Below are 11,773 nucleotides of genomic sequence, written 5' to 3' on the forward strand. Positions count from 1 at the left end.
GTTATAAAAAAATTGCGCGAATTTTGGGAGCAAACGCCCCCGCCCCTTTTTTGTTTTGTTTTTTTTTTTAGTTCCAGAGCGAAGTGTAGGCTGGTGCGCAAAAGGGGCGGGGGGTTTTGGGGGGCACGGGCACATAAACCTGTTTAAATTTGGGAGGTGAAACCTGTGGTGGTCGGGGCGGATGAGAAAGGTGTTTTTTTTAAAGGGTTTTTAAACCCATTGTTAGAGAAGGGGTTGGGTCAGAGCGGGGGCTGCTAGTCTGCCAAAGTGTCGTGCCGGGAAGGGGCTGTACGTATATCCTTGCTTTTGGGAAACGGTCGCTTTGGGAAACTGGGGGTAATTTGCATTTGGGTTTGCGCGTGTTAGTGTTGAATTAAGACGCACATAGCACTATACGCTGCTGGCTGCATGGGGCACTGTGTTTTATTTTATTTTTCTTTCTGAAATTTTATTTTAAAATGAAATTGTAAAAAAAAAAACCCACATAAACCCTTTTTCCTTGGGTCTGTCTTTTCCCGAAAAGTGTCCTAAGTGCCGTTAGAAAACCTGTTTGGTCTAAATTTCACCCTTAAGAAGAAGGGTTTTGCGGTTCCCCAAAAAGGGGGGTTGTTTGGGGCAAAAAAAAAAAAAAAAAATGTGAGGAATTTTCCAAAAAGGGAAGTTTACAAACCCCGCCAAATTTTAATGGCCTTTTTGGGAAATAGTACCCCCTCTTCCCCCTTTTGCACAAGGGGCCCCTTTTCATTCAATCCCTCATTTAAATGGTTGTTCGTCCCCCGCGGTTCCACGGAAAAAGAAACCCCACTCTCAGCGGGACTTCAGGACTGGGAAAGGAAAGGGGCGTGGATTTATTTCAAAAACTAGGTTTTAAATAAAAAGACTTAAATCCTTTGGGTTTCCATTCAAAAAGCCCAACTTCATGTTTTGAAATTTTCCGTCTTGGACGGGCGCGGGGTGATCATTAAAAGCTTTGTAAATTTAATGGGGTGAATTTTTGCCACAGTTGACGGTGGGGCAATTAAATTTTTTATTTATCATTATTAAATTGGTGTTAAAAAGTTGGGGCCCAACCTAAAAATTTTTGTTCTGTGTTGGGATTAACCAGCGCTGTAGCTGTCGGAAACATTGTTACCAGCTTGCCCTTTTGGGGTTTGCCAGCGGGTTCGGGGGCGGCAGGAGGAAAAAAAAAAACAAATAGGGATTTTTGGGGTTCTTTTTTTTTCTTTACTTTTTTTTAAATGGTTTAAAAAGTCCACATTAAAAGGCTTCCACATTAAAAAAGGCTACACTTAAAAGCAGTTTGGGGGCCCAAATGGCACCCCGCTCACATTACCCCTCGTGAAATCCCCCTCAAATTATATTTTAAAAAAAAAAAATTGGGTGGTGTAAGTACCCAGCGCAGTTTTCGTTGGAGCCTTGTTGGTGGGAGACTCTATTTTCTTGGGTTTTTTCTCTGTGCAATTAAAAATAGTTCATTTCTCTTCCATCAGTTGGAAATTTGTCATCATTTAAGAAAAAGATCTTGGGAAACAATGGGCGCTAGGGATGAAGTGTGGAAAAAGGGTTTTTGTCGGAATAGCGGATGGCGTTACAGTGGTATGTCGTAATTGCGGTATGTCGGAAAAGCGGGTTGCCCCTTTTGGGGGAAAAACCGGGCCAAAGTTGGGGGGTATTTGTTAGGATTTTTCTATAAAAATATAAACAGTCAATTTCTGTGTGTTAGCTGTTAAAAAACCCTGCTGAAATGCCTTTTTTTTTTAGACGGTCACCAAAAGGGGGAAAAAATCCCTCCAAAAGGCCCCCAAAATGAGAGAACGGTCTCAAAATAAAAAACCCCCCAAAAAAGTGGTAAAGGAGAGAGATGTCTTCGCCCAAAAAAACTGGCATGTAAGGGTTTTATCAAAATAATTTTTAGTGTTTGACACAAAAATTTTTATACAGTCAGTAAAAAAAGGTTTCCAAGTAGGAGGTTAAGTGGTACCCCCTGGGGGGTATTCCCTTTTTTACGTGGTTTAGTGTTTAACCGGATAAAATTAACTCAGAGTAAAGGGGGAAACCTCCTAAAAGAAAAACCCGATGGGGTGTGTTTTTTTTAGGAGAATAAAGCTATAGGGGACTTCATTAGAAGGTTTCCCCTTTTTCTGAGTTAAAATTTATCGGTTTAAAAACTAAACCACGTTTGAGGGGAAAACCCCCTGGGTTTGTTAAATTAGGGGAATGGTAAACTCCTTATAGTAACCTGTTGCTTCTGTAGTTAAAAGAAAAGGAGGGCCCTCATATTTCCACTACCCCCTTGTTAAAGGGTTTTGTTCTGTCTTTGCTTTTGTTTTTTTGTTCCTCCAGGGTTTTCCTTGTGTTTTTTCCTTTTTTCTTGTGCTTACTGTGTTTGTGTTTTGACTGGGTTTTTTAGTGTTTGTTTTTTTTTCCATGTGTTCCTTTTTTTTTTTATTTTTGAGCTCCCCCCCCCTGTCCCTCTGGGCACTTCTGGTTTTCTCCTTCACCCAACACACCCGCCCCCGTTTGTCACCCTGTTGTTTCCCTGATTACTTTCTCCCCGTGGCTTGTTAATTCCCCTTTTTTAGCCATGTGTTTGTTGTTGTTCCCTGTGTTAAATTTTAATTCAGTCTGCCTTTGTTCCCCGTGTGTCGTCATGTTGTTTCAGTGGTTTTTTCCCCCGTAGTTTGTCAGCGTGTCTTTTTAGGGTTTCCCTTTTGGGTTGGTGGATTCTGTTTTTTGGGTTTTTTTCCCGCCTTTCTTCTGTTTTTTTGTTTCGGCTGTTTATCTTCTGTGCGTTTTTAACCCCTTTTTGGGTTTTTTTGTTTAAAAGTTTTTTAAAAATTTTGTTTAAGTTTTTTCCCGGGATCTGGGCTGCAATTTGGGGCCTTCCCGCCCAACCCCGCACTTAGCTTCATTTACCTGGTTTGACAATTTAACCCCCCTAATAGTAAAAATCCCGGGTTTTATGGGTTTCTATGTTTTTATTTCCCCCAAAAAAATTTCCTTTGTTGGAACAAAAAAAGGGAAAAATGGTATTTTGTGTTTAAAGGGGTCAGCAACATCAGTTTAAACTTTTTGTTTTTGTTGTTTTGCAATGTGTAGACCGGTTTTAAGCTGCCCAAAAAAAGCTCTTCAGAGGGAAAACACAGCCTCCTGCCCTCCAAAAAGTTTTTCAATGAGCCCGGTTTCCCCCTGCTCTTCCCTCCTCCCCAGATGATATGTGATGTGATGATAAGATGAGACGAAAGGGGGAAGGGCAAGGCCAAATCCGACTTACGAAGAACAAAAAGAAGATGAAGATGCACCAAAAAAGCCGAATTTTCCGCCCAAAAAAGGTAAAGATCTAGTTAAAAAAGTTGATCAAACCTTTTTGAAGCAAAATTAAAAAGTTTAAAAAGGGGTACGCCACCATTTGGGGAAAACAAAATTTCTCACCCCCCCTTATCTTGAACAAGGATTTTAGCTTTCTCCCGGTATTCAGGCCTTTTTCTGAGTTTTACCTGAGGGGGTTAAAACGGGAAAAGAGAAGACCCATGTCCGGGTTTTTTCTGGTTCTGTTTTCAAAAAAGGGGGAGGGTGGGAAATCCTAGGTTGAGCCCCCAACGCGGGTACAGAAGTTTATTGGAAAAAATGACATTATGTGGGCACCCCCTTATGCCCGACTGGAAAATATTCCGTTTGCTCCCTTTATAATGGGATTATGTTGGTCTACCCTTTGGGCTGTAACTTTGGTCTGAATTTCGGAGCCTGCATTGATCATCTAATTTTGATTCAATGTTCTAAAATGTTGGTTTCCCGGGTTTTTGATCATAAATTGGGGTGGGAATTTCGTTCGATGCCCGGGTTAAAAAAACCCTCCAAACTTTTCACCCCTTTACCCCTTTTGGTTCAATAGTAATGGGAAAAACCCAAAAAGAGTTTTAAACTGCGCTTTTATGTTGCATGGCACCCTTTGATAAGGAAATTTTTTTTCTTTGGGGGAAGAATGATTAGATATGAATACATCGTTCATTTTTCGTTTTCGTGCCCTTTCATGGAAAAACTTGGGCCCAATAGAGTAGTTACTTTTTTGAAAAGCAATTTAAAAACCCCTCGAAATTCCCTGTTTGCACTGATTTCAAAAACAGATAAGGGGGGTTTTAGGCACTCCGCTTGCGCGTTGTAAAATCGTGCAAACGACCGGCCCTTTTGGGGGTTATTGGTTAAATTATGCTTGGTGGAGCCAAAAAAAGTTTCCGGGCAGATCGGGAAAGGCTGGTTTTAAAGGAGAAGGATAAATTCAAAATTTTTAACTCGAGGGAAAAATGGGAAAAAATTTGGGGTTTTTTTCCCCCAAAAGGTGAAGTAACCCTTTTTAAATTTACCCTAAACCAAAAAAAGTGGACAAAAATATTTTTAAAAGGAAACTAGGTGGAATTCTGTTTTGTTTGTTTGCTGCCAAAAAAATATTTTAATTTAAAATTTCAACTTTGTTTTTTTCACCAATTTTTATGTACCCTCCTTTAAAGTAAAGGGTTTTTTTTATGATTTGTCCTTGCAGCCCGTGGCCCTTTTGAAAAACATTCGAAAAAAAATAAGAAGGTCCCAAAGGCTTACAACCCAGGTTGAAAATGTAGCGTTGGCATATGCCGGGGTGAATTTAAAAATGACGGGAAAGGGCAACGGCGAGCATTGCCCAGTTGCAACAGCGGGCCCCGGGCCGGGTTTTACGAAGCTCCCTTTAGCAAGCCAAAAAAAGCAAGCCAAAAATTTTGGCGTTGTTTGCGGGGAAAAATTTCATAAAAAAGGGGATTTTCCAGGTTCAAACCAAAATAGGGGGAACTTAAAAAGTCAATGCCAATTAATTCCATATGGAAAGAGAGCATAATTGTTTTTTTTTTTACCCCAGTTTGTGGGTTTTTTTTGTGTGTGGTGTGGTACTGTTATACAGAATGTAGATGGCCTGTGTCATTCATTCTGTTTAAGTGGTCGGTGTTCCAGTTTTCCACTTTATAATAAAGTGTTTTCATCCCCCTTCCCAACTGTGTGCTGTGATCAATCATTTCCAGTGTGAGAGACCCAGTGTAAAATATTTGTTGTCTTTAAATATTTGTAAATAATTAATAATTACTGTTCCAACTTTATTATAAGGGTCCCCCATACTGATAGTTATATATTGCTAATATATTAATAACCCTTAACCAACTTTATTATAAGGGTCCCCAATACTGATAGTTATATATTGCTAATATATTAATTAAGCTTAACCAACTTTATTATAAGGGTCCCCCATACTGATAGTTATATATTACTAATATATTAATAACCCTTAACCAACTTTATTATAAGGGTCCCCAATACTGATAGTTATATATTACTAATATATTAATAACCCTTAACCAACTTTATTATAAGGGGCCCCACGCTGATAGCTATATATTACTGATATATTAATTAAGCTTAACCAACTTTATTATAAGGGGCCCACGCTGATAGCTATATATTACTGATATATTAATTAAGCTTAAACCAACTTTATTATAAGGGTCTTATAAGGAGTGGTTCATATTGGGATAGGCAGAAACAGTTTAATAACAGTTAGTTAAATAATAATATGTCAATAACTTTTATATTAACTATAGTTTGAATATACACATTTAACATTTTAATAATGTAAGAAATAACTGTTAATTAGTGCCAAAATACATTTAGTTAACTATTAACAAATATAAAATACAATATTAGTTAATAGATTGTTTTCTATTTGTTAAAACATTAACAGACAGATTTTATGCAAATAACTAATTAATGAATGATGAAAAAAATGTTAAGTAATGGCAAATAGATATTGTAGTAACAATTTGCAAATGTTAATAAAGGGTTAAGTAATGACTAGTATGCTATTTATTATGGACCCTTATTATGGAGTGTTACCGAGTTTTTATTCCACCCTCTACACGAGTGAATACAACGAGGACGAAACACTCTCAGAGGAGTTTTGTGCAGAACTACCTCAGGTCTCTGAAGAGGCCAACTCACAGCTCGCAGGGCCGTTGACAACGCAGGAGTTGCAGGCCGCACTGCAAGGCATGCAGGGACGGCGGGCCTCCTGGTATCGACGGCCTCTCGGTTGAGTTTTTTAAAGCGTATTGGGACATCTTGTCTCATGACCTGTTAGACGTTTTTAATGAGAGTCTGGCCTCTGGCTCTATGCCAATGTCCTGCAGCAGAGCGGTGATCACGCTGCTGCCAAAAAAAGGGAACCTGCAGGACATCAAAAACTGGCGCCTTGTGTCTTTGCTGTGTGTGGATTACAAGCTTCTGTCCAAGGCTTTGGCCACCAGTCTGGGGAGAGCTATTGAGCAAGTCATCCATCAGGACCAGACCTACTGTGTGCCCGGCAGGTCCATGGTGGACAATGTTCACCTGATTCGAGATGTTTTGGAGGTCTCCAGCTCATTGGGCATTGATACTGGTCTGATTTCTCTAGATCAGGAAAAGGCTTTTGACCGCGTTGAGCACAGCTCCCTCTGGAAAGTAATGGAGAAGTTTGGGTTCAGCGCTGATTTCATAGCTAAGATCAAAGTGTTGTACAATAAGATTGAGAGTGTGCTGAAGTTCAACGGTGGGCTGTGTGCTCCTTTTAGAGTGTGTAGAGGGGTCCGGCAGGGCTGTGCTCTGTCTGGGATGCTTTATGCACTCTCCCTAGAACCCCTCCTCTGCAAAATACGCTCTAAATTGCAAGGGCTGTTTTTACCTGGTTTTAATGGAAACACGGTTTTATCTGCATATGCGGACGACATTGTTGTTTTTATTAGTGACCAGAGGGATGCAGACATTTTAACCAATATTGTGACAGATTTTGGTTCAGCATCGGCAGCGAGGGTCAATTGGAAGAAGAGTGAGGCCCTCGCTGTCGTTGAGTGGCGTGGCGGTCTCCCAGTTCTTCCCCAGGGCATGACGTGGAAAAGAGATGGCATAAAGTACCTGGGTGTGTGCGTAGGGAACACAAATATAGTCCAGAAGAACTGGGAGAACGTCACAGAGAAGATTGAAAAAAACTGTCCAAATGGAAGTGGCTGCTCCCGCAGATGTCTTTTAAAGGTAGAGTGTTGGTTTTAAACAACCTTGTGGCATCCCAACTGTGGCACCGCCTTACCTGTGTAGCCTTTTAGAGTGCAGTTTCTGCAAAGATATCTTACCGGCCCGGCTGATTTGGTGTGGAGAGATGTGAGCAGCTGCATTCTAAGACGCGTGAGTAACCTGGGGCTGGATGCTGCTCTGTTTTTAACTGATTTAACCATTTTAAATTTAAGTGGGTTACCTCCCTTTTATCAAGGTGTTTTTAAGTCTTGGGCCCTTTTTAACCATAGAAGGTGTCCAAAGACTGACTCTCTGCACTGGTTGTTAAAAGAGCCTCTGATTCATGGAGCCAGGCTGGACGTTAGCTGCAGCGAGACACCAGGACTGGCGGTGGTGCTGCGCAGATCTGGGACCCTGAGCCTTCAGCAGGTGGTGGAAGCAGTGGGGCCGGAGCTGAGCGATGCCCGGGCCTTGGGCTCTCTGCTGGGTCTACACTCTGTCCGGGTGGCCCAGAGGATCCTGCAACTCTGGAGCCGGAGCCTCTGCGCTGAGGAACAGAGACTGTTAAGGAGCTACGGACAGGGCAGAGCCAAACCAGACCCAACAGACCCTTTCCCGGAGATATACCTGAGCCCAGGGCTCGGAGAGCTGACGGGCCAGCTGCTCAAGGTTGCAAACCCAGAGAAAATGAGCATACACAAAGCGGACAAAAAGACAATATACATGAACATTGTAAAAACCATAAACAAAAGTGGACTGAAGGACAGGGCCTCCACTGTGTGGAGCACTAGGATTCTGTACAAACCCCCCTTAAAGAAACGTACTGCCGACCTCCAGTGGAGAATTTTACACGGCGCTATCGCCTCCAATTCTTTTATCTCTGTCATCAATCCTGCTGTCAGTAACAACTGTCCATTTTGTGGTTTTAGAGAGACTGTTTTCCATGTTTTTACAGAGTGCCAGAGACTCACGGGTTTCTTCTCTCTTTTAACATTGGTTTTTAGTCTTTTTAGTATAGCTTTTACCGAGAGCGTGTTTATCATGGGGGCTCCATACAGAAAGACAAGCAAGGAAAAGTGGCAGCTCCTAAACTACCTCTCTGGTGAGGCTAAAATGGCTATCTATCTAAGTAGGAAGAGCAGAGTGGAAAACAGGAAGGGACAAGAAGCAAAAGCGATCTGGCTGTGCAACATCAGAGCCAGACTCTGGCTAGAGCATCGTTTTTATAAAAACATCGGGGACTTGGAAGCTTTTAAACAACGTTGGTGCTATAAAGACATTGTATGTTCTGTGGTGAATGATGATTTGCACTTTACACAAGTTTTTAAGGCTTAGCTTTTTTATTGACCTATTCTAGGTAAATTGATTTGTGTTGTATTTGATGCAAATGTACATTTGCGAAACATGTAATAAAGTGTTTTTGTAAAAGTCTAAAAAAAAAAAAGTCTTCTTCTTCTTCTTCTCCCTGATCAGTCCCTGTCGCAGGGCCGTTTTTCAGGTTTTTGGGGGCCCTATTTTGTCAAACTACAATAGGGGGATTCCAAATCCTTTAAGAGGATCTGTGGAGATGCATCAATCTGTTACACTTTAAAAGGAAAACAGGCTAAATTCACGAAAACCTCTCTCAAATTCAAGTTGAACATCTAAAGTTGACCAAAGAAATTTAAACTTACAGAAAAGTATAATAAAAGGTAAATAATGGCATAGTGTAATCATAATAGCCAACTTTCATGATATGTATTGCTCTTTTTTGTAATAACACTATATAATCTGTAGTTATAAATTGTGTGTAAGTCGAAATGTATGGGACAATCTTTCTTAACACCGATCATTCAAAATTCATAGTGCTATATGACTAATCCACTGTTTTACATAATGCTGCTACTACTACTACTACTACTACTAGTACTATTATTATTATTATTATTATTATTATTATTATTATTATTAATAATAATAATAATAATAATAATAAATAAATAATCATAATAATACTGTGATGTGAACTCACGTGCAGGGGCACTGATTAACTGAATTGGCAACAGGTGTGTTAATCAGCGGGCAGAGATTCAGAGCTGAGGGATAAAAGTCAATGGAGACATGTGAATCGAGGTAGGAGGACGCTAAATGTGACTCGGCACTTTGTTGGGTGGGAGGATGTCTTTCTTAGCTTACTAGAGCTGCCGGCGACGAAGACAGCCAGCGCAGGATAGATGTTTGAGCGTCAGGATCGGGAGGTCTTCTACCTCCTATAGATAGTTAGGGCCGGGGTTTAGTGAGTGGAGCCTCAAACTCTCCATACACACCGCAGTGCCAAAGCAAAACAGACGCCAGCTGTAGCGAGACTACGTTGTCCAGCAAAGCCGATTCCCAGGGAGCTGGACGGCATCATAAGCGCAGACCCTGGGGGAGGGTCTCGCCGATCTGGCGAGTTAAGTCATTTATAGTGGTGTATTGTAAGAAATAATAATCAATATTATGTGTAACTACAACACTGTCTTATTCTGAAAACCGTTTTACTTTGAAACTGTATATTTTGTAACCGGATGTTGGTTTTAGCCTCAGATAGCATGTAGCTAATATTGTATTGTATATATGAGTAGAGGGAGAAGGACGCGTGGAGTTACATACTAAACACACCGCCTCTACCTCTCACTCATTGATGCTGCAATGATACTGTTGCGTGTTCAATAACTGATAAACCTCAGAAGGATTGCATTTCTCAAAGTGTGGTCCGCGGACCACTGGTGGTCCGTGAGTGACCCCTAGTGGTCCGTGAGTATTTTGGTAAAATGTCACATTTGAAATGAATATATTATAAGTTTAAAGTGTTTCTCAAACTGTCTTAAAAGGACTAGTATAGAGCATAGCATAGATGTAGCGTAGCTACGTAGGTTCGTAGCTACGTAGGTTACGATCTTATGTCATAAATGATTTACGTGGTCAATTTGAGCTGTCAACTGACAAGATGGATCGATGGCTAAAGACAGGGTCAGTTAAAAGAAAATTAAATGACAAATCTGACGTGACAGTCAAGGTGCATCGTCCTGATGCAGGAGATCCAGCAACTACAAGTGGTTCAGCCGCAGCGACAAGTGATTTTGTGTGCGTTACTGAGTCCCAGGAGAGCGGTTTGCCGTCTAACCACCACCCGGCTGAAAGCTGTGAAACTCGGCTTGATCGCGGAAAGTCCAGCGCTAAAGTGAAGAGAAAATATCACAGCGACTACATAAAATTCGGATTTTTCTGGACTGGAGATGAAGAGGATCCCAATCCACACTGTTTTCTGCTAGGAGTCGTTGGCTAACGAGGCTATGAAACCCGCCAAGCTCAAGCGTCATTTTGAGAGCAAACACAAGGATTACATCGGGAAACCTTTAGCATTGTTTGAGAGAAAACGTGATGAACTTAAAAAACACATGACGAAGGCGCCCTCACATTTTTTTGCGTCGGGGGAAAATGCGAAGGCTACATATATTTAGTTATATTTGGTGTATATTTAGTTATATTTAGTGTATATTTCTCCTTCCTTCTTTGTATTGAACTGTTGCACCTCAATTTCCCTCGGGATTAATAAAGCTTCTTGAATCTTGAATCTTGTTTTGGGGGAGTTGGGTGGTCCGTGAGTATTTTTTTATTGGTTAAGTGGTCCTTGGTCTGAAAAAGTTTGAGAAAGACTGGCATAATAGAATATCGTAGGTGAGAGCTTCATGACTATGCTGACAAGATGGCGATGGTGACGTCACAGTAGGACTCGCCCCCGACGACGTCAGTCAATAGAAGAGTCCGGAGAACCCCATGTGACGACAAGTGGCCAACAGGATCCAGCCCCCGCTACTAACCAATGAGAGGACGAGACCGGAGCACCCGTTATTTTGAAGTTGTTTATTTTATGGCCGGAAAGGGATGGTTCTATAAAACATGTTTGTATTGTGAAATCGATCTCTATTTTGTTCCGGACAGCCAGACAGTAACTGATGAGCTCCACTCTGTCAGCGGCCTGTGGACGCGTGTCCCGGGCTATTGAGCCACAGCTGTGAAACTTTTGTAAAACCTACTGCTACATCCTTTTATTAAATACTCCTTTTAAAACTTATACGAGGAGCTTCACTTCGTTTTCTATTACATCGACTCCTGGGCTTCCAATAAAACATTTCCTACAGTATGATATTTTAGTTGTATTTTCTTATATGGAGGCAGAGCAGCAAGGGTGAGGCTGCCACTAGTAGGATCTCTCGAGTTGTGTGCCTCCGGTAGAGGGTGTTCGCGTGCCGTGTTCTTTGCGTCGTGTGCCTTGATACAGCTATTAATCTAGCCCTGGGGTGGGGTGTAGAAAGTGGACTCCATAGCCTAGTTGGGGTATCTTGTGTCCCGTGGGTGTCGCCTACTCTCTTGTTTTCTTCTCTTCTCTTAACCCATGAACTGTGGTCATAATAAAGATTGTCCTATATTTTGTATACAGCTGTCTCTGTATTTATTGAAAGGTTCTGAGTAAGTGGTAGTGTTTTCCTAACCTGGTAATACAGCCGGTTTGACTTTGATTCTCTCCGGCATACAGTCTGGAACAGCGTCATTGGATTTGGATTACTGTAATGGGTGGAAACTTGTCTGAAGTTTAAAATCATTGGAGGTCCCTTAACCAATCACTAACGTTTGGTAATGACGTATGTTATGCTCCGAAGGGCAGGCTCTGACCTGACACTTCCTACTTCCA

This window comes from Eleginops maclovinus, chromosome 6 (assembly GCF_036324505.1).
Source record: "Eleginops maclovinus isolate JMC-PN-2008 ecotype Puerto Natales chromosome 6, JC_Emac_rtc_rv5, whole genome shotgun sequence".
Lineage (NCBI taxonomy): Eukaryota > Metazoa > Chordata > Actinopteri > Perciformes > Eleginopidae > Eleginops > Eleginops maclovinus.